Source organism: Lynx canadensis, chromosome D4 (assembly GCF_007474595.2).
Source record: "Lynx canadensis isolate LIC74 chromosome D4, mLynCan4.pri.v2, whole genome shotgun sequence".
NCBI lineage: Eukaryota > Metazoa > Chordata > Mammalia > Carnivora > Felidae > Lynx > Lynx canadensis.
Window position 1 is genome coordinate 68,606,502 of NC_044315.2, and position 20,526 is coordinate 68,627,027.

Below are 20,526 nucleotides of genomic sequence, written 5' to 3' on the forward strand. Positions count from 1 at the left end.
GGAATCCCTGGGGGACAGTGAAATTAGTTGTCGCTAACGCAGGAGGGGGAATACTGAGGCAGGATTGGGCTGTGGACCTAGAGGCCGGGTTTATAGAGGTGGAAACGTGTCAGATTCACATTTCTTTCCTCTTAGTGTCTTGTAGAGCTCATTCTGGCAGATCCTGCCCCATTTGGAACCTGGCTGTGAGCAAGAAAACATCTGTGGTTGGAAAGCGGGGGCAGTGATTCAGGCCTGTTTGGGACTCGGAGAGGATGTCCTTGAACCCTTTGCTCAGCAAACAACTCCCTCCCACAAGGATGTGAGAGGTCATCTGTCTGTCTGCTTTGACACTTTCACCCAGTGACCTTCAGGGCTTCAGACACCTTCCCGGTAAGTTGGAGTGCACTCAGCACAGACTGTCCTTGGATTTGACCATAACTGAGTCACTGAAGGTTCGAGTGAGAGGAGAAGGCAAAAGCAGACAGACAGGCACTGAGGACGTTGCCATCCCAGACCTGTGTCGTGTAAACAAGCTGTCTGCTTCACAGCCAAGGAATGAGCCCGGACGTGGGTCGGAATTGGAGCCTTGACAGCTAATGCCCACAGCCTTTGACTGTGGAGTACTGTGTTCAGATTGGGCACATTGCCCACAACCAGGACACGGGGGAGAGGCAGGATGGTGGGGAAAGAATGCGGCTTTGGAACCAGACACAACTGCTCCCTGCCGCTTACTCAGCTTTGTGACCCTGGATAAAAGTCGCCTGTTCTTTCTGAGGCTCAGTTTCCCTGTCTGTGAAATTGACACGATGGACCTCAAATGCTTCAGGACAGGCTAGCACATACATACAGCTAATATTTCCCCCCCTTGTTCCCTCTACGTGGAGGAGAGAAATCTGTGATCTCTCCAAATGAATTAATTAAATGGTAGTCAGTAGCCACCATTTCTTGAGCTCCTTTTCCTGAGGCACTTTGTTCTTGCAACACCGTGAGATAGGTGGCATTCCCATTTTATAGATCTGGGCACTGAGACTCAGGGATTATAGCAGAGATAGTGACTTTGCTCTTTCTACTGCCCTGTCACTGAAGACAGAAAGAAATAAAGCAAAAAGAACTAAACAAAGGAACATACGGGGGCGGGGAGGGGTAAATGTCAAGTCTGAAAGTCTGGAAAGTACAGTCTTTAACCCCAGTCTAGCGTTGGATATTAGAATTTTCATTATGGTCTACTTACCTCCCTGTATTATTCATTTGTATGTTCATGCATCAACGTATCTATGAGTAATGAGTTAGCAAACATTTACTATGAACTTCTTAGGTCCTAGAGCCTTGCTAGTTTCAAAATGTGGTTCCCAGGCTGGAAGCCTCAACGTGGCCCGGGAGTTTGTTAAAAATACAGAATCTCAGGGCTCACCCCAGGCCCACTGAGTGGGAATCTGCACTTTGGCAAGATCCCCAGGCGATCGATAACATACACTCAGGATTGAAAATCACGCTACTGATGCTTCCACCCTGGCATAAACATTTATGGAGGCCCCTCCTCTTCCCAGGACCCCCGTCTTCCTAGTCCATACAAGGAACAGTGGGGCGGTCTCAGAGCAGGCGTTGTCCTGAACTTCAGTGCCTCTGTGATTGCGTACAGCCTGGGTTATCCCGCCACACCGGATACGTGGGGTACACCCTTGGCCCTGACGGAATGGGAGGTGCCACAAAAAGGCTGCCACCTTAGAAAGTGTTTGGGGGCCCCTTATCCCCTTTTTATCCGCTGCACCCAGCTTGTGGCCACAGGGCTTCAGCCGATGTTGGAGCAGCAGTATCCGAAACCCGAGACCTCTCCACGTGCTTTCCAGATACTGCTCATATCACCACAGCACCCACAATTAACCCACCATTAACCTTAGCATCAAAGTTGTCCACACAATTATTTATTAGGCTGGAGTAGGGATTCCATGACCGTAGGATAACTCTGCCCCCTCTGTCCAACTGTGGACAGAGATCGTCTGTGGGGATTCTAGAGTCATAAAATATGGAAAATGGAAACAGCCACCACTCACTTCCTGTCCCATTTGAAAGAAGTTGGCTATTTAATGGGCACCAACTGAAGATTAGGCAGAGGGGTCAGGCACGCATTAAGTTCGTTCCCATGAACACTCGGGAAGTCCTGACGATATTTCCCATCGTGGAGCATCTGGCACATGCCAAGCTCTGGGAGGAGTGATGGCACAACCCTTGTGAAATTCTCATGATACCTTTGGGTAGGCAGCATCATTCCCATTTTCAGCAGAGCAAACTGAGGCTTGGAGAGACTACGTAACTTGACCAAAGTCACAGAGGCAATGAATGGTAGTGCAGGGCTACATTCATGTATTTTTCAAAACTTGGCGTGGGAATTTAAATCAGGGAAACCATGCACTTTTCACAACCAGGAGTGGGAACTGACATTCAAATGAAAGAAAACATCATCAATGAGCCTCTGGAATGTATTCCATAGGCTTTTATTCCCCTGTCCCTTCTGAGATGGAGGGAGGGGAAGGGGTAGGAAGGATGGGCAGAGTTAGTCAAACCTGGGGTTTGGGGATGAGCTTGGATGCACTCATGTCCTGATTCCAGTATATTCAGAGCCATCCCACCACTGAGCTTCCTCACTTCAGCGGACCCTGGTTGAACTCACTTTGGACCAAGAAAGTGGCTGGTGCTGGATGAACTCACCATCTTAGCGTTTGTGCCACTTCCCACTCTCAGCCAGCAAGTGCTAATGGCAGAAGTGCTAATGGCTAAAGCCTCTCCTGATTACCTGGCATGTGGCACAGGCAGCCCGACAGACCAGTATGGAGGCCTCACCACCTGTTTCCCAGCTGGGCTCTGCCTCCCTCGAGAGCCTGGCTTGGAAGCTTAGAGCCTTGTGTAGGACAAACGGAACTGTACTGAGGGCCTAAGCCTCACAGTGAAGGGCTGGCATCTTATTACCTAAACAAGCACGAAAGAGTTGCTGATTCCACATGAAGCTGCTGTATGTACTCTTCCTCTGGGAGCGCGTAAACCCCGAGATGGAGGGTGGATCCCCCCCCCCCGTCTCCATGGATCAGCTCTGTGATTTTTGTCCAAGTCGAGTAACGTCTTTGAGTCTCAGGTGCTCTTGTTCAGTGGGACCTTCACATGAGATACACACTTCTTGTCTTGGTACAGGTTCTGACTGTGAGTGGGTGTTCAATCAATGGTTGCGATGATAGTTCCATTCCACTGCGTGAAGATTACTTGAATATAAGCATTTTATTGTATTCACTTATATTCATCACAACATTTTGCACTCGAAGTTGCAGAAATCCAACTTCAAACTAGCCTAAGCATAAATGAACAAACAAATGACATTTTATGTATCTGGCAAGTTAAAGGATGATCAACCTTAGGGCTGGTTTCAGGGGTTGCAGCTGTGACATCAGAGCTCAGCGTCTCTTTACCCCCTAACTCAGTGCCCTTCTGGGTATTGATTCTATCCTGTGGACAGGATCTGGACACCGAGACTCCAGATTCACATGTTTTCTAGTTTATTAACTTCCAATACTCATTTATCGTTCCAGGCAAGAATTTGTTTGGCCTTGCTTAGATTAGACAAATACCCTGGACCAATCACTGGTGCTAAAGGCACAGAGCCCTGAGATTGGCTGATCTAGAGTCACATGACCAGCCCTGTGATCAGGAAGGAGATGCTGGCAGAGGTGGAGATGGCAACTCTAATGAGGTGACAAAGAACGAAGAAGGGAGCACTACCAAAGGCAGGAAGAGTGCTGGGCAGATGAGAAAAAAAGGCTATCCACCCCACCGCAAGAGCACTAGAGGAAGCAAGTACTTGCTCCTGCTTCTTCCTTATGTCTCACTATGAGTCAGTGTTAGTCCCGGGACGGTTGTTTCTAAAGTTGTTAAAGTGAACGCTGTTGGTTTAGAAATAAATATATCTTCCAAGCAGAGTAAAATAACTGAGGGAGGAGCTGAGGGAAGGGAAGAAGCTGAGTTGTGCAAATCTGAACTGTAAGTAGAACCCCCCAGGCTATGTCTGTCACTTTGGTTTAGAACACGTGGAGCTCAGGGCAAAATTTCACTCAACCAGCTGGGTATCATATGGATGTCCTTTGCTCTGCTTGCTTTTAGACCAATGCCACGCACATCAGGATGGGTGGTATGTGGGATGTCTTCTCTCTTATTTTGAACGCCCTCTTTATTGGTTTTACTAAAACTTTCCAAAACAATGACGATAGCCAAACACCGAAAGCCAAGCCAATGTCACATGAATAGATCTTTGGCCCTATGAGCTTTCACCTTGCCTGCTCTTTCTTGGCCGACAGTCGTGTGCTGTGTTAGCATGAAGTTGGGCAGGTTGGGATTGGCTTTTGCAAGCCAATAAGGAAAAGGCCATTATGTTTCTTTTCTACCCTTGCCAGCCCTCTGTGGTGGCAGGAACCAAGGTCTTCCTTAGGAGCTTTTCCCTAATATTTCATTTGTTTGACAACTCGTTGAACACCTGTTTTGTGTAACAGGCTTAGGAGATGAAGCACACACGTGTAAGCCAGATGTGCATCGTCCTTCGTTTTCTTACTCTGCTTCTTCCAGTCCTCTCAGGGTTCCCCCCTGCCAATGCAAAGAAGGCTTCCGGCACCTCTTTACTCAGGATTCCTAAGGGGAGATGGAGGAGGGAGATTGCTTTGCACATCTCGGAGCAAACAAGTTACAACATTCTCCTGAAATATTTTCATTCCTCCATGTTGGTTCTGGTATGTGGCCATATGCTGGGGTCATGGGTTTTCTCTTTCCCTTTTCCCCAGCCTTGTTGGTCCCAGTTTCCTCCATCTCAATACCCGCTCCCTCCCCCTCCCCCCACCACACGCTCATCCCTTTCTCTTTTGTGAAGTAGAACTCTTCATCTCTGCCTCAGTTTTACCTCCAATCTTTTCTATTTAAATGACATCATAACAGAACATAACAAAAAGGTCCCAGTTTCTGGGATGTGCACTCTTATAAAGCAGTATTAATCTGTTTATCAGCCCCATTCAGAGCCCAAGGGCTATCGTGGTATTTCTCAGGTGTACTGGGAGCCCCTACCCCATGATGTTGGTTGAGAATTAAAATTCCTGGACCCTACCCCAGATGAACAGAAACAGAATCTCTCTGGAGAAAAGTCATGGTTCTCAACGCTGGCTGCATAGAAGAATCACCTGTAAAGCATTTTTAAAAATGGTCCCCAGGGATTCAGATATGTAGTCTGGATTTGCAATCGTTGGGGTAGAAATACTTGCATTGTTTATAAGCCACTGAAGTGACTCATATGCAGCTGAGCTTTGTATTGTGGGGATGCACGGGAGAAAAGATAATTTCCCACTGGAGTCAGGGGACGGTGGAGTGAGGAAAAAACTTCCTAGAGTAGGTGAGTGGTATTTGAAGTGGACCTGAGAAAATGGGTGGGGTTTTTATCAGCTGTGGACCAAAAGGGGAGAGCAGACGTTTCTAGTCACTACTGTTCAAACTCCAGGTTATTTAAAACAGAGGTGATAGCAGCCCAGTTTGGAGCATAGATTTAACCCTGAAATGGCATGGTCACCACCAGCTCCCTCAGAAGGTGCTGGGGCAGGAATGTGCACCAAATCAGCTGAGGCCGACACAGACAACAGTCACTGTGGAGATGGGCCGCTGATTGCCTTCCTCAACCTAATGCCTGTTTGCTTAACTAATAGCAGTGAGAGTCCCCATTAAGGGCTGTTAATGCTCCAAAATGCCGTTTGTTGAGCCTGCCAAAGTGATAAGTGATGCTGGTATTTACTCTCGTTCTCAAGGCTGATGTTCAGAAGCTTAAAACACAATTTTGAAGTGGTTAGCTTTTAATGAAGAGACTAGTCAGGTCTACAAATATGCCAATGGTTTGGAAACAGAATCGCTAACACTAAAAGTCCACAAATGCTTGTTGGCTCATAAAGGATTTGCTTGATTATAACCACAAGGCACACAGAAACACACACAATACCCACTCAGATGCACACATTTCTTTGTATCAGCATACACTCTTAAGATCAGTGTTCTCTTATGCTCAGCTCTGAGCTTACAATTTAAGTGTTTCATTTCCCAGCTACATGAGTGAATTGCCCATACCTGTGTTCAACAAGGAAAGGAAACACCGGGATTGCAGGAGACATGAAATGAATGAGAGATTGCTTATTCCACACGCATATCCTTGTAACGTGAGCAAATGCTGGCTTTCCTTGCTTTTTCCCACTCTGACTCCAAATGTATGCCCATGGAATTTGCCAGTTATTGGGTCAAGGGGACCTCTCCTCTGGTGAAGTATAAAACCATTAAACAAATGTTTCCTCTATGTTTGTGAGCAGCCTGCCTGCCTCTGGAGTGGCACCAAACACATTCTTGTGCCTTGACAATGAAAGGTTGTCTGTGACTCCTTGTAGGATTTTAAGAATCAACCAGTAGACTTCTGCATGTTTTAAGAGCCCCAGAACCAAAACTGGAGAGGTGGCTTTAGGGGATGGTAATAAATAGTCACATAATTTGTGTCCAAACGAGGACTTCTTAAGAGTGAAAGGATATACTATCAATAATTACGCCAGGACTATAGGTAGGACACTTGGTCTTCTCAGAAAAAAAAAAAAAAATTATATTTATTGAGCTCCTACTGTATGCTAGGGATTTAAGTCATCATTTAATAATCCTTCTATTTAATCCTCAGAGTAACTTTATTTAATAGATATTGTTATTCCCATTTTATAGATGAAGAGATGAAGGCTCAAGAAACTCATGTACAATGGCTCTTTAGTCGTGTCCTGGTTAAAGCAGACATGAGTAGAGAGTTGGACTGAGGTCTGACTCCAAAGTGCCCAACTTTGCACTATACAGTTTGGATTCTCATCCTGTAGTTCAATGTCGTCTTTTTCTCCTTCTCCTACTCCCTTCTCCCCTGCCCCTCCCCCTCCTTGTTTTCCTTCTTCTCCTTTTCTCCTTCTCCTTCTCCTTCAACAAACTGGGTTCTAAGGAGATCTATGTTGCTGGTTAACTGCCATACATGTTCCTGAAGGCAAGGAGAAGACCAGTGGGGAGAGCCACATAAAGAGTGGCTTCATCTTCATGGTTAATATATTGTCTAACTGAATAGGGGAATTTGGGGGGGGGGGCTTTTACTGCTTGAAAGAAAGAAAAAGAGAGAGAGAAAGAGAAGGGAAAGGAGAAGAAGGAAGGAAGGAAGGAAGGAAGGTAGGAAAGTTTCAAAAATTGAGACCCTTTTTTTTGAAATGATAAAGCTGAGCTCCAGAGAGAGAAAGTTCCTTACCCAACATCCCATAGCAAATCGTAGAGGCAACAATGATCTGGAAAACCCATGTCTTTTGATTTTCACTTCATGTTCTTTTTGCTACACTTTGCTATATAAGAAACACATTTTGAGAGGGTATGTTGTTGGTTGAAGCTATTTCCATATTTTACCTCATTTTGACAGTGGCAGTGAAAGCTGTTCTTAAATATTGACCAAGAAAAGCATTCGCAGATTTCAGATACACGATGAGGGAGTGTACATGTTGAATTTTGTTGTGTTTCTTGGTAAAAAGAAAGGTAGTGTTATTGAATTTTGTTTTTACTTACCATGGTCCTGGACTATCTAAGGAAAATTAAGTGATTATAGTTTCAGGTTGCAAAGTGGAGAAAGCTACATTCACTTTTCAGTAAAGTAGGACTGGGGGAATGGAGTTGAAAAGGAAGCCACAGTCAACAGTAGGCCAACCACGCCCCTGCAGTAATTGCTGCTATGCATGTTGGACAGCGGTTATGCTCCTGAGCAATAAATAAGATGAGGCACTGGGGTAGCCAAGGGCATGGCATTTTCTTCTCCACCTTGAAATTATCTTCCTAGTCCTTGCTCCTGAGCCTTGGCTATGGTGTCTTTGGGAAGTAGGAAGAAAAGCAGTTGATAAGCCCATTCTCCAGCAGATTTCTCCAGACTTTTCCAGATCCTTTGCAATTTGGGTTATAAGGTCAGATTCTGGGGCTCCTGAACTCTGCTGCCCATCAGCTCTGAGCTCTGGGGGTGATGCTTTGCTCTGGGCTGAATCTTGGTAGAGCGCACAAACAGTGGCCTCCTGAATACATATCCAGAAATGAGATACCTTAAAAATCCTTGGTTTTATTTTTCTATAGTATGCATTTTAAGAAATTCAGGGGCCAATAGGTAAAGAAAGGTATTTCAGAACGGGAACAGATATAAAGAGTGGGAAAATCACGAATGAAGAAGTGTGAGGTGCAAAGGGGAGAAAAACAGATTATATATCCCCCGAAGAGATTATCTGTTACAACTACTTATTGAGTGACATGATGAACATGTGATTTCATGCCACTCTTGGGAACTTACCTATTTCCCAAAACCATGAAGAAAGAAATCTATGTGTATGTACTCTTATGCCACAGTGGAACTTGGCTGGCTCTATGGGCACTCCTCAAGAAAAATCACCCTTGCAAAGTGATTCTGGCTGTGGTTGGGAGCCCCAGAACATCTCCCTGACCAGAGAGCTCTCTGGGATTTGCAGTGGTTCACTTACAAATACAGAAAACAGAATCCATAGTGATTTTTCAGGTGGAGACTGAGAATTCTAAAGAAAGTTCAATTCATTAAAACGACTTTAAGTGTTCAGGATTATGGAGAAAGGGCTCGGCAGAAAAAAGGTGGGAGTTTCATTCTCTGCTGCCTTATGGCTAACCTGTACTTTGGTTTCTCATTACTGACCTTAAGAGCAATTATATATATATACATAAATAATATTATGTATATAATTTCCAAGAGGGCTCCAGGAAAATCTTGCAAGACAGTTGTGGAACAGATGAAAAATACTGGATTGAAAATCTGAAGACCTGCATTTGGGTCTTGATTTGGTTACTTACAAAATCACTAAGTCTTGGTTTCTTCTCCTATAAAAAGGATTATACCGACCTCACAGGATTGTTGTAAAAATTAAATGAGATAACGCATGTAGAGATGTGTTATAAAATAATTTCGTATTAGATATGAAAGACTCTGATATTTTTAAGAGAGAATCTGATCCATGTAATAAATGCCAGTGCATTTCAGCCAGTGCAAACCTTGAAAACAGATCTAATATATAAATTTATAGGCACACACTGTTACCTAGCCATGACTTACGACAACCTGGAAGGTCATCTTTCAAGACCAAAAGGTCAGAGCTGATGACAAGGAGAGAGTGGACTCTGTTTCTTTCCCAAGCATGAGAAAGTATAGGCTGCATCTTCTGGAAAGAAGATGTGCTCTTTCCACCCAACTGTGACTAAAGGCAAGCAATGAAAGTACCCTGGTATTTGCACAGGCTTTTTACAAGGAGCGTCTGGGAGTCAAGTTGACTTGCATTCTACTCAAAGCTTTAAATTATTACCCGTTAGCATTAATGCCTCTGTTTCCAATGAGGCTATTCAGTCCATGGAATAAGGAAACACTCCCCTTTTGAAATAAAAACTTCAGTCCTGGGGTGCCTGGGTGGCTCAGTTGGCCAAGTATCTGACTCTTGATTTCCGCTCAGGTAATGATCTCATGGTTGTGAGACCGAGCCCTGTGTCGGGCTCTGAGCTGGGCACGGAACCTGCTTAAGATTCTCTGTGTCCCTCTCCCTCTGCGCCCCCTCCACTCTCTCTCTCTCTCTCCCTTTCTCAAAAAAAAAAAAAAAAAAGGAAAGAAAAAGAAAACCTCAGTCTTGCAGAGAAAATTCACTAAAATGGTACATTCATGTTTTGTTTTGTTTTGAATCATCCCAATAATAGGTGGATACTATTTTCAAGTGTGGTTGATTAATCTGATGTTCCTTTAGTGCTGCCTAAAATTGAGGTCCTATTGGTGGCCCCGCTTCTTGTACCATTGGCCTTTGAGGTGCAGAATCATATTTCATCTTTTTAAAGGACCCAGAACTCTCAGGAGCTAGAGAGATGGTTTGCCTTTGTTTATTTGTGTGGTCAGGAGGAGTAACTGAAGATTCCTCCTTCCAGGAATTCAGATGCCTGGATTTCTGGAATGATGAAAGAACAGAAGAAGAGGGATTAGTGGGCTGCTTTCTCCTACTGATCCCGCATCTTACTGACCTCTTGGAATGTGGCTCAAGGGCAGAGTAGAGGGTGCTTCTGCCTGGGGACCTGCAGACTCCACACTCTGCAAGTGGAAGGATTGAATGATCATATCTGTGTTATAAACTCATGTTTCCTCAAAGACCAGCATCTGGCACAGGGTAGGCACTCATTAAATATTGAATGATTGGATAGTAAGTGAAAGAAAGCTTTTCTGAACGTCCCTTAAAGATGACACCCCATGAGGGGAATAGAAGACACTTAAGTTAATAGGAATGTGCACTGTGTTTGCATGTCTTTATTTCATTCCACTTTGACTCAACTAGAGAGAGAGAGAGAGAGGGAGAGAGAGGGAGAAAGTGATATGCATGTGATTCCTACTGAATGGAAAAGGAAGCAGAGGATCATAGTGTTCAAGCTCCTTCCTCCAGGTCACAGCTGGGCAGGTCTCAGTTTCAAACCTAGGTCTGTCTGAGAAGAAGGAAAGCCAGCACTCTCTCTACTCTGCTGTGCTGATCAATGCCCACAGTGTGGAAGCAAGGAGGTCCATATTCATGAAGATGGGAAGTGAAGTGGGGATGTAACTAGACATCCAGTGGAAGGGCAGTCATGGCATTTTCTAGTTGCTTTGAAATCCGGGTTCGCACATCTGGCAAACAGGGTTTGTTTGTTTTGTTGTACCTGTAGATGAAATTTGAGTATCCTCAGGCTCTCTCACTGGTGTTTTGGCAGGTGTAAAAACATTTCTTGGCCACTTAATATACGTTTAGATGCTGTTAGAATATCCCATGTGTATCCTGTTGTATAATTCTCATAAAAACTCAGTAAGCTATTACGATCCCCCATTTTACAGCTGTACAAACTGAGGTTCAAAAGAATGAGTTATTTCATTGAGGTCATACACTGTAATTGACAGAGCCAATGTGTGAATCTAGAAATGTCTATCAGTTAAGTATTCTTTTTACTTCTTAGTTTGATGACATTGCAATTGACAGAAGAAAGAAGAAGAAGAAGAAGAAGAAGAGAAGAAGAAGAAGAAGAAGAAGAGAAGAAGAAGAAGAAGAAGAAGAAGAAGAAGAAAAAGGAGGAGGGGAGGAGGAGAGGGGAGAGGGAGAGGGAGAAGAAGGAAAAAAAGGATTCCAACTAATTCTTTAAGAAGCAGACAAACTGTGCCAGGAGTTAATCTATTCAATTTCTAGGAAAAACTGATCATTACTGACAGAATGAAAAATACAGACATTGTTGTGGTTGATCAATGCTGGTTTGGTTTTTAAGGTTCCTTCTCACATGTTCCCTCAATTCAGCAAATATTTATTGAATGGTTCCTCTGTGCCCCCTGGTTCTCTAGGCCCCGAATACAACTGAAAAGAGAACGAAGTCCAGCTTGCCTCCTCGGTGGGGAGAAAGAGACAATACACTGTTTTCATTCTATTATTTGATTGAACAGCTGTATTAAGACACAATTCACGTATAAAACTTATCCATGGTGGGGGACCTGGATGGCTCAGTTGGTTAAGCACCTGACTCTTGGTGTCAGCTCGGGTCATGATCTCACAGTTTGTGAGTTTGAGCCCTGCATCAGGCTCTATGCTGACAGCATGGAACCTGCAAAGGATTCTCTCCCTCCCTCCCTCCCTGTCTGCCCTTCCCTGACTTGTGCTCTCTCTCTAAATAAATAAGCATTAAAAAATATTTTTAAAAATTCACCCTTGGTTTTTAGTACATCACAGTGTTGTGCAGCTGTCGTAGCTGTCTGAATCCCAGTCAAGTGGATATATAATTTGTCAGGAGTGATAAATGCTCCGAAGAGAAACAAGTGGGGTGAGGGTGAGTGTGCTGCTGGTCTACCTGCAGTGGTCAGGACAGGCCTGCTGGACAAAGGGATATTTGAGCAGAAACTTAAATGAGGTGCGGGAATGGGACATGGACATCTAGGCACAGAAAAGTCCAGGTAGAGGAAACAGTACAAGACCCTGAGGCACAAGCACACCCTGTGCTCGTGGAAGGGTAGACAAATCAATGACTAAAGGCCAGAGGGCAAGAGAGAAGACAGTCTCATCCATGAGTTGTAAGGGACAGTGTGTCAGAGTACCTAGTGCAATGCCTGGTATACAACAGGTGCTCAATAAATGAGAACGGTGGTTATGATGGTCATTATCCCTGTTCTCGTCTTAACGATGAGGCACCTTGCTTCCTGAGCACAGGAGCTCTGACTCACCTTTGCATCCCCCCAGAGACAAGACCAATGCCTTGCACTTAATACACAGTCGTTAAACATCCATCTTCTTGGTGAAAAAATAGAATTTAATCTTTAAAATAATAATCTTTGTTTGTTATGAGAACAGGCAGGAATAAGTGCCTGGATGGACTGATAAATCATAAAGACAAGTTAATATTGGCAATACTGTTAAGTAGTTCTACCGAAGAGGCATGGGTTTCTCTAAGGCCTTCAAAGTTCCTATTTCCTTAAGAGATGGAGTGAAGAGTTTTGTTTTGTTTTGTTTTGTTTCTTTCCCCAGCCCCCGGTTTGAAGGCAGCTTTGTGATGGGGTTTCTTTATAATTGGGCGAGGGGGTGTCTGGGTCAAAGTGACAGCTAACTTGTGCTGCTATTACAACACATTACATAAATAACTCTAGATAATTGCTACCATCCATCAATTTGGGGAGATCAGTGGTGAGGGACGCTGCCAGTTTCTTGGAATGAAAACTAAAGCTGCAAATAGCCCATAAAGTCACACTCGCTAATCAATGCCAGTGTTTTTAAGGGAGGGCAAATTGGTCTAGTCACCAATTCAACCTTGAGAAGGATTCCCCTGTGTATCCTTCGTATTGCTTTGCAAGACTTTGCCCAATCCTCACTTAGAATGTTTTTTTCTTCTCTTTCACCGACTTTTCTTTTTTTTTAATCACAGTATTATTCTTAGCTCTGTCTTCCCGTACGTTGCAACCTGAAGCCTTTGCTGAGTTGGCTGAAGACAGTTAAGATTTCTAATGGGTTTAGGTTAGTCTGACCACTATAGGCAGCTGAACAGAAAGAGCATCCTGGCTCCTATGCAGATCTGGGGAGTTCTAAATGTGCAGCTTTCGTCTACACGGGTTGAGTTAACCTGATTCTTTTTGAATTCTTTATTTCATTCTGGGTTGGCAGAAGACTAAAAACCAACCAACAAACAAACATCAGATAGCAGCATTCAAGGAGTGTGACATTTGCAGACAGAAAGAATTCTCAATGATCTCCTCTTGCTCTTGACCCCAATTAATTTAATACCCTGGGTTGTAAGCACCATAAGGCAGAGGCCACCTAACTCCAGGCCTGGGACAATGTGTCTGGCACAAAGTGGCAGAATAATCTTATTGAATTGACCCTGAAGTAATGAAGTCACACTTTTGGTGACTGAAAATGAAATTGAACAGGCAGCTCCCACAGCTAAGTCTCTTTTGAGCAGAGATAAATGGTCAACAGCTTGCTTTGCAATAACCCAGGAAACTCTGGAAACTCTTAGAATATAGGGCCCTCGATTACTTCCCATGTGAATGGACCACAAGGTCTTTTCAGGGGTGGTGATGGGGGTGAGTGTGTATGCTCAACAGGTGTGCGTTCCAAACACAACGAAGAACTTTCCATTGCTGGCACAGGGTCTAGTTTTCTTTCTCCATGAGGAGTTTGCCGCTTTTGTAAAAAATCCTCTTTCCATCAGAGTATCCCTTTAGGTGCAAGCCCCTTACATCAGGGCGAGATGCGGGGCCTGTGAATTCCCTTTTGCTTCACTTTCCCTGCTCTAAGTCTCGCAGTTTGTCCCGATAAATGTTGGATGTTCTTCAGGATGTTAGACTCTATTATATTAGTCAGAAGTACTTTTGTGAATAATTAGTAGGAAATTAAAGGATTCAAGGGTGATTTGGTGTTTCCAGAAATCTTTAGAAGTTCTTTGACGGGGGAAAAAATAAGTAACTCTTGCTAAAAACCCTCAAGCCAAGGGATATTGTTCTTTTTCGTGGAAAATTGCTACTTACAAGCATGCCATAAAATGTGTCATACTTTTGGGTCAACAGACACAGAGAATTTAAATTTTCTTGGGCCAAACAAGATGTTGCTGGTGACGGTTTTACCTTTTCTAGGTGCCAGTGCAAAGGGCTGATCCCATCAGTAACTCTCCCTTCCTGGCAGGCAGCCTACGGTAACAGCAATGATAGTGTTAGCAAGACTATCTTCTCTTTGAATGGCACTCTATGCCTCCCGAAACTTCATTCATTTGCATGATCCTTTGGTCTTCATCACAAGCCACAAGGATGGTTGAGGCAGGTGCTACGATGGTGATGAAAGAAGCCGAGGACCACAGGGTGTATGGGAAGTGACTCAAGGCTTCATAGTTAAGTGGCAATGCCAGAACTCAGGTCTCCCTGTTCCCCAGCTGGCACGCTTTCTGCTCTAAGAGGGTCTCTGAGGAGGGGAGGGACGTGTATTCTCAACTTTAATTTCTGTTCAGTGCTTGGTTCAATCCAGAGAGAGATTCCCTGTGCTCCCAGGAGTCTGTAGTAGCATTTGCCCAACCCAGACCTAAACAAAACCAAGCCAAACCCAAACAAATAGAACAAGCAACATCTTGGCTGACCTTGTCAGGCCTGCTTGCTTTGGGGCTCGGTTCCCCAAAGCAGGCCTTGGCTCCATGACCATCACCGCTCATCTCAGGCTTGTCCTGTGCCCTCACTTTCCACGGTGAGCACTTCTGTCCCTGGGGCTGCCATCTATAGGGTCTGGCCATAGAGCCCCTTTCTTCTGCTCGGCTAATTTGTCCTTGAAGTCATCACTTCTCTGCCGGGCTTCTCACTTTTGTGCCTTTCCTGACAACTGTCCCTGCTCTACCTCAAGGCCTGTGTCTTCTTTCATTTGATGAGACTTTTGGGCTTCTCGCTGTTCTTTTCTCCTCCTTGGTCCATCTTCTCAGCTTTCCAGCATCTTCCTAAACATACGCCTGCTTTCTGATTCCCATCAGGGGAGGTCGCAACCTATGGAGCGTGGCATTGGAGTCCCAGCCAGCCAACCTCACCACCCTGTCTTTCACCATTGCCCTGAATGGAAACCCCAGCCACACTGTCCTGGTCATTGCCTTCATTATCTTAACTACACTCCCTGCCTCTGGGACTTGGCTCACACTATTCCCCATGTAGAAATCTAACAAATCAGCTTTCAAGGATTATCGCGAGTACTGTCACCTCCAAGAAAACTTCCAGTCACAGCTCCTCCAGAAAGGGAGTCTTCCCCCACCACTGACAGCTGATGCGAAGGCCTCTCTTGTATGCAATATTTACGAATCTATCTGCCTTCATTAGGCTGTGAATTCCGTGACACTCAAGACTGGCCCTTAGTCATCTTTGTATGCCCTGCATCTGGTGTGAAATAAACACGCAAAGGTTTTCTTTTAGCTGAATTTGGCCCTAGGTGAGTTATATTTTGATGGCTCGACTATCTATACCCTCTCCTCCATGATAGGGTTATCAGGGAATATTAGAATATCCATAGCTGGCTGGTTGATATTTATTTGTCAAGGGTAGCAAGAGAATAAAGTAGGAAAATGGATACTGGACTTGGGGTGCCTACCCTTTGTGGGCCCTCGACTTTTGGGCAAGCCTGAAGGAAACACTGGCTGGAGGAAAAGGGGGCTAACTTGAGGGAGCTTCCAGGAAGGGGACTGGGGTAGTAATGTTTCCAAGTACACATACCACTGGTGGCACTGGTGGCATTATTCTCAGAAAGGAAACAGGTGGGGCCTTGGGACTGGAAACTATCTTCTAGTTCTGTGTTATCCCTTGGGCAACAACCTTGGACAAGCCTCTTAGCTCCTCTGAGTTTGGGGGTTTATTATGGCTCTTTCATAGATTTATTGTGGAAGTGGTCCTTAAAAACTTGGACTGGGCCTTTAAGTCAAGGAAAGATGTTGAAACTATTTAAGATGGAAAATGAGTTTGGTAAGTTGGTAGTAGCAAGATCAGACACTTTGAAAGGCTATTTATCTAAGAGAAGTAAAAACATACATTCACAAAAGACTTGTAGAAGAATGTTTTCAGTGGCTTTATTTATAATGGCACAGAACTGGGAACAATCCAAATGTCCATCAACAGGAGAATGGACAAACTATGGTATCTTCATACAATGGAATATTACTCAGTAATAAAAACTAAACTACTGATATGTGAAACAAGGATTAATCTCAAAAACATGTCGAATGAAAGAAGCCAGACAAAAAGAAAGAGATACTGTAAGATTCTGCTTATATGAAATTGAAAATCACAGGTTGAATCTTTGCCGAAAGGTATGGGACGATGGTTGTCTATGGGGCTAGAGAAGGGAATTGGCTGGTAGAGATGAGGGAGTAGTCCAGGCTGCTGATAATGTTCTCATTCTTAATTGATGTGTTTATTTTGTGAGTGTTGGTGTTTGTTAAAACTCATCTAAGGTCTGTGTAGTTCAGCTTATGTTTGTCAATTAAACAAAAAATGAAAATCCTGAGAAAAATTGTACAGAATCATTTTAGGCCAGACTTGGGAACTGGTGGCATGGGGAATTCATACCATTGACAGTCAGTAGAGCCCCAGAAGCAACTCCTTTGCAACCTAGAAACATCAAGGGAAGTTTCTAAGAGAAGAAGACATTTGGGATGAGTTATGAAATATAGATAGGAATCTCCCAGATGGACCAGGGATTAGAGTTTATTTCAGGAAGAGAGAAAGGAAGAGCCAGGGCCATGGATTGAAAAGAGTTAGAAGCATCTGAACCTGCAGGTGGGAGGTTGTGGTAGGGGAGCAGATCAGCACAGGAGGTGGAAGATGAGGTCACAAAGGCAGCTTGGGTGACCCAAGGGATGGCGATCTCAGCTGCACAACAGGGCAGGGGACACAGGACCAGATCTCAGAGGAGATGTTTGCAGACAGAATTTGGGGAGAGTGGTCAGCATAAAAGGAACAGTTAAAACATTTGGGAATGGATGAGCTGACTCAGAGAGTTAGAAAAACACACAATATACAAGGTCAGCCAGGCTAGCCTTTGGCCGGGACTCAGTAGCTGAGAATGGACATGAAGTTGGCTTCGCGTGCAGACTGATGGAGAGAGAAATCATTCTTTCTTCCATGAAGTGTGCAGGGACAATCAAACGTGGTGGCCTTTCTTTCTGAGCTGTGTGATACTGCCTTTGTTCAGGAGCTCTGCCGTGACAGAAGCTCATACACTGCGTTATTCAGGCTGAATGGACAGAGACTGTGTCTCAGCACACGAGAAAAGAAGTCCCAGGAAAAGAACGACATCCTGAGATGACCAGCCGTTATGCTGCCTGGTGCCTCCTGATGCCTATTATGTAACTCCTCCATGCCTCAATTTTTCATTTGTAAGAAGAGAATATCACTACCACAGGACTCTTACGAGGATTCAGTGAGTTATATTTATAAAGAACCCAGAATGGTTCTTGGCACAGGATGAATGTTATATAAATGGTTTTTCACATAAATACATGTAAATTGTTAAATAAAAAGCAGGGTTCTCAATGAAAAGAGCTATAAAACAGAACTTCCCAAGTATTCTGGTGGTTAACCGGTAGAAGAAAATTTCCAAAGGACGAACAAATTAAGTTTTGTAATTAATTCATATTGTGGAATAATTTTAGAATTATATGAAAGTTGCCAAGTACAGAGAGTTCCTCATCAAAATAGTGTTTTTCAGTCTGTGCCCAGTACTAACAAAGTGCTAACCTGGGCTCAGGGATGGGAGTGGAGTGGGGAAGGAGTAACCATACAGCAACCACTCACCCAGTCTCTAATATCTGTTAGAGAGAAAAGCCGAGTTTATGTTTATGCATTCATTCAGTAACCACGGAGAGCCTCGTAGGTGGTCAGCACTGTGATAGGTGTTGAGGAGTCAGTGGTAAATTCCCTCATCCATCAAAGACTATGAGCACCTGCTGTGTTCCTGGTATTATGCCAGGCACTAGGGATGCCATAGTGAAACTCACTATCTATGCAGGTTGTTCTTATGAGAAACAGAAAAGAAAGAGAGATGCAGGTCAAGCGTGATGCGAGCTTCAAGGACAGAGGGTCATTTCTAATTGGGCTGAGGCTTCACGGACAGGGTAGTCTTTGGGAGACTGAGATGGGTAGTTGGAAAGCCTCACCTCCCTCCAATAAGGGCTGCTGGAAAAGATACGCAGCCTTTAAAAGGCTTCAGACCTTGTACCTAAACCTGAACTTTTGGTGATATTATGCTATATGGACTGGGGAGTAAGGGGATTAAATCAGTTTATTTCTTAGCACCCATGTTCCAGAAAGAAGGAGGTGGTGGGAAGGTGGGAGGGAGGGAGAGAGGCAGGGCGCCAGGGTGGGTGAGAGAGAAGAGAGAGGGAGACTAGGGGAGAGAAGAGAGAATGGAAATTAGGTTCTCTCTTCCCCTTAGGGAGAAGCAATGTCTGAAGGATGTCTAGAAGCCTGGTTCAGGCCTTGAACATTTTGTGACTCAAATCATCTATGGCTGCTGATTTCCAAGTTCTTCCTGCATGAACACAGGCACTTGTTCCTTAAAATGACCTAAAGACTGTCACAACGCCTCAAATCAGAAACCACTTTATTTTTAGTTACTTTCTCCCCTTCCTCCTGCAAGTGACTTCTTGTATCAGAGGAAGGCGGCACATAAACCCTGTGGCCAGCTGACCTTGTGCCCCTGGAGAGAGTGAATGCCCACAGCCAGGAGAAGGGTGGGCTCCTCTCTGTGACGCTCCTGCCCCCTCCTGGCCCCCCACTCTTACCTGCTCTTGCTAACTTCTCAGATACTCTGAACTTTCAAAGGACAGAGACAATGTTTGAGTAGTCCCTAGCACATGCCTGACACACGGCAGGTACTCAAATCCTCATAAATAATTGGCCAAAGGACCGTGGAAGCTTCACGTTCTGCCAGAATTGCGACGCGAGCCTCAGATTGTGTTGCTTCTATAAAGACTTACAAGGGCTATGTTATTCCAAGGCAGGCGCATCGTGGAAAACAAAGAGCCAATAGGCCCTCTGATTCTCTCCAGTTCACTGACATGTCTCAACCTTTACCAGTGCCTATGTCTGGGACCAAAATTGTCATCTTCAACCCATTTTCCTAAACCTGCTTTTAATTTCTATTTTTTTAAAGGACACCACTTTCCTCTCAGATAATCACCTTTAAAAACTACGAGAGATTCTCAGCTTTTCTTTCCCTCCGCAAATGAATTGTTACCCACTCTGTGAATTCTGCCATTTCAATATTTCTCTAAAATACTCAAGCCCTTATCATCCACCTGAGAATAATCGCCATCCCCCCCAGGTGAGTGTCATGCCCCCAATATTTCAGAGCAGTCCTAACATGCACAATGGACTACGTCTCACTCTGGTTAACACCTCCCCACCCCCGCCTGGGGGTAATCCCTTGCCTTTCATTCAGGTCCAGGATTCAGAATCTGCCCGCTCATGAACACAAGTCACAACTTGTTCATACCACTTTGCCCCATTGCCCCCATGCCCCAAATAACTTGTCAGTCATAACAAGTTATTTCTTAAAAACACCAGCCCCTCTCTTATTCTGTGCTGGTTGAATCTTCTCAAAGCTCTGGGGAGGGAGAGTGAGATTTGGCAAATCAACTCATTGTGCTGTTCCCACCACTACTTTTGACATGGAAAAGCCCCAAACTGGGTAAACTCGCTGCCATTGAAATACCATTGAGGTCATTGTAGTGCGAACCATGTGAGCTCAATACAGTCAGAAATTTTGCATCTCTACCAAAAATAAAATAAAATAAAAAATAAAGAAAGAAAGGAAAAGAAAAATAAAGAAAGGAAACAAGGAAAGGAAAGGAAACAAAAGGAAAGGAAAGGAAAACTGCAAGTTAACTTCAGCCCTTATAGAATTTATAGTAATAGCCCAGTCACTAGAAAGCCAATCAAGGCTCAAAGTCCAGAACTGCACTGGGAGAACACCCAGTATGATCTAACACCTATTTCCAAATTATAGTTAATTTTTATGACACCATGGACCTTAAAGTATGATGTGTTTCCCTTTACTAAATACCAAATGCCTAAATACTTCTTTCCTATAAACTTTCATTATATCCTTCAAGTAAAACCTAGGAAAAAGGGACACAAAGAACAAGGATGGTTGAGACCTTTTGTCATCCAATCAGTTTCCCTGCCAGGATCATTGCGAGCTCGACTGGAGGGGTTCATACAACCCCAAGACAGGTGGATGTTGAGTAGGGTGTTTAGCCCAGCTCGCTGAACCTACAGGTAAGTGCAACATGGTCAGGATCCTCTCTAAATAACCGGAAGATCACTGTTTTTTGGCCTGTGAGACATTAACCAGGTTTGTATCCAATCTTGAATCTTACTCTTACATTAATTTCTCATTTGAACTAGTTTTAACATCTTGTTAATTAAGGAGATGA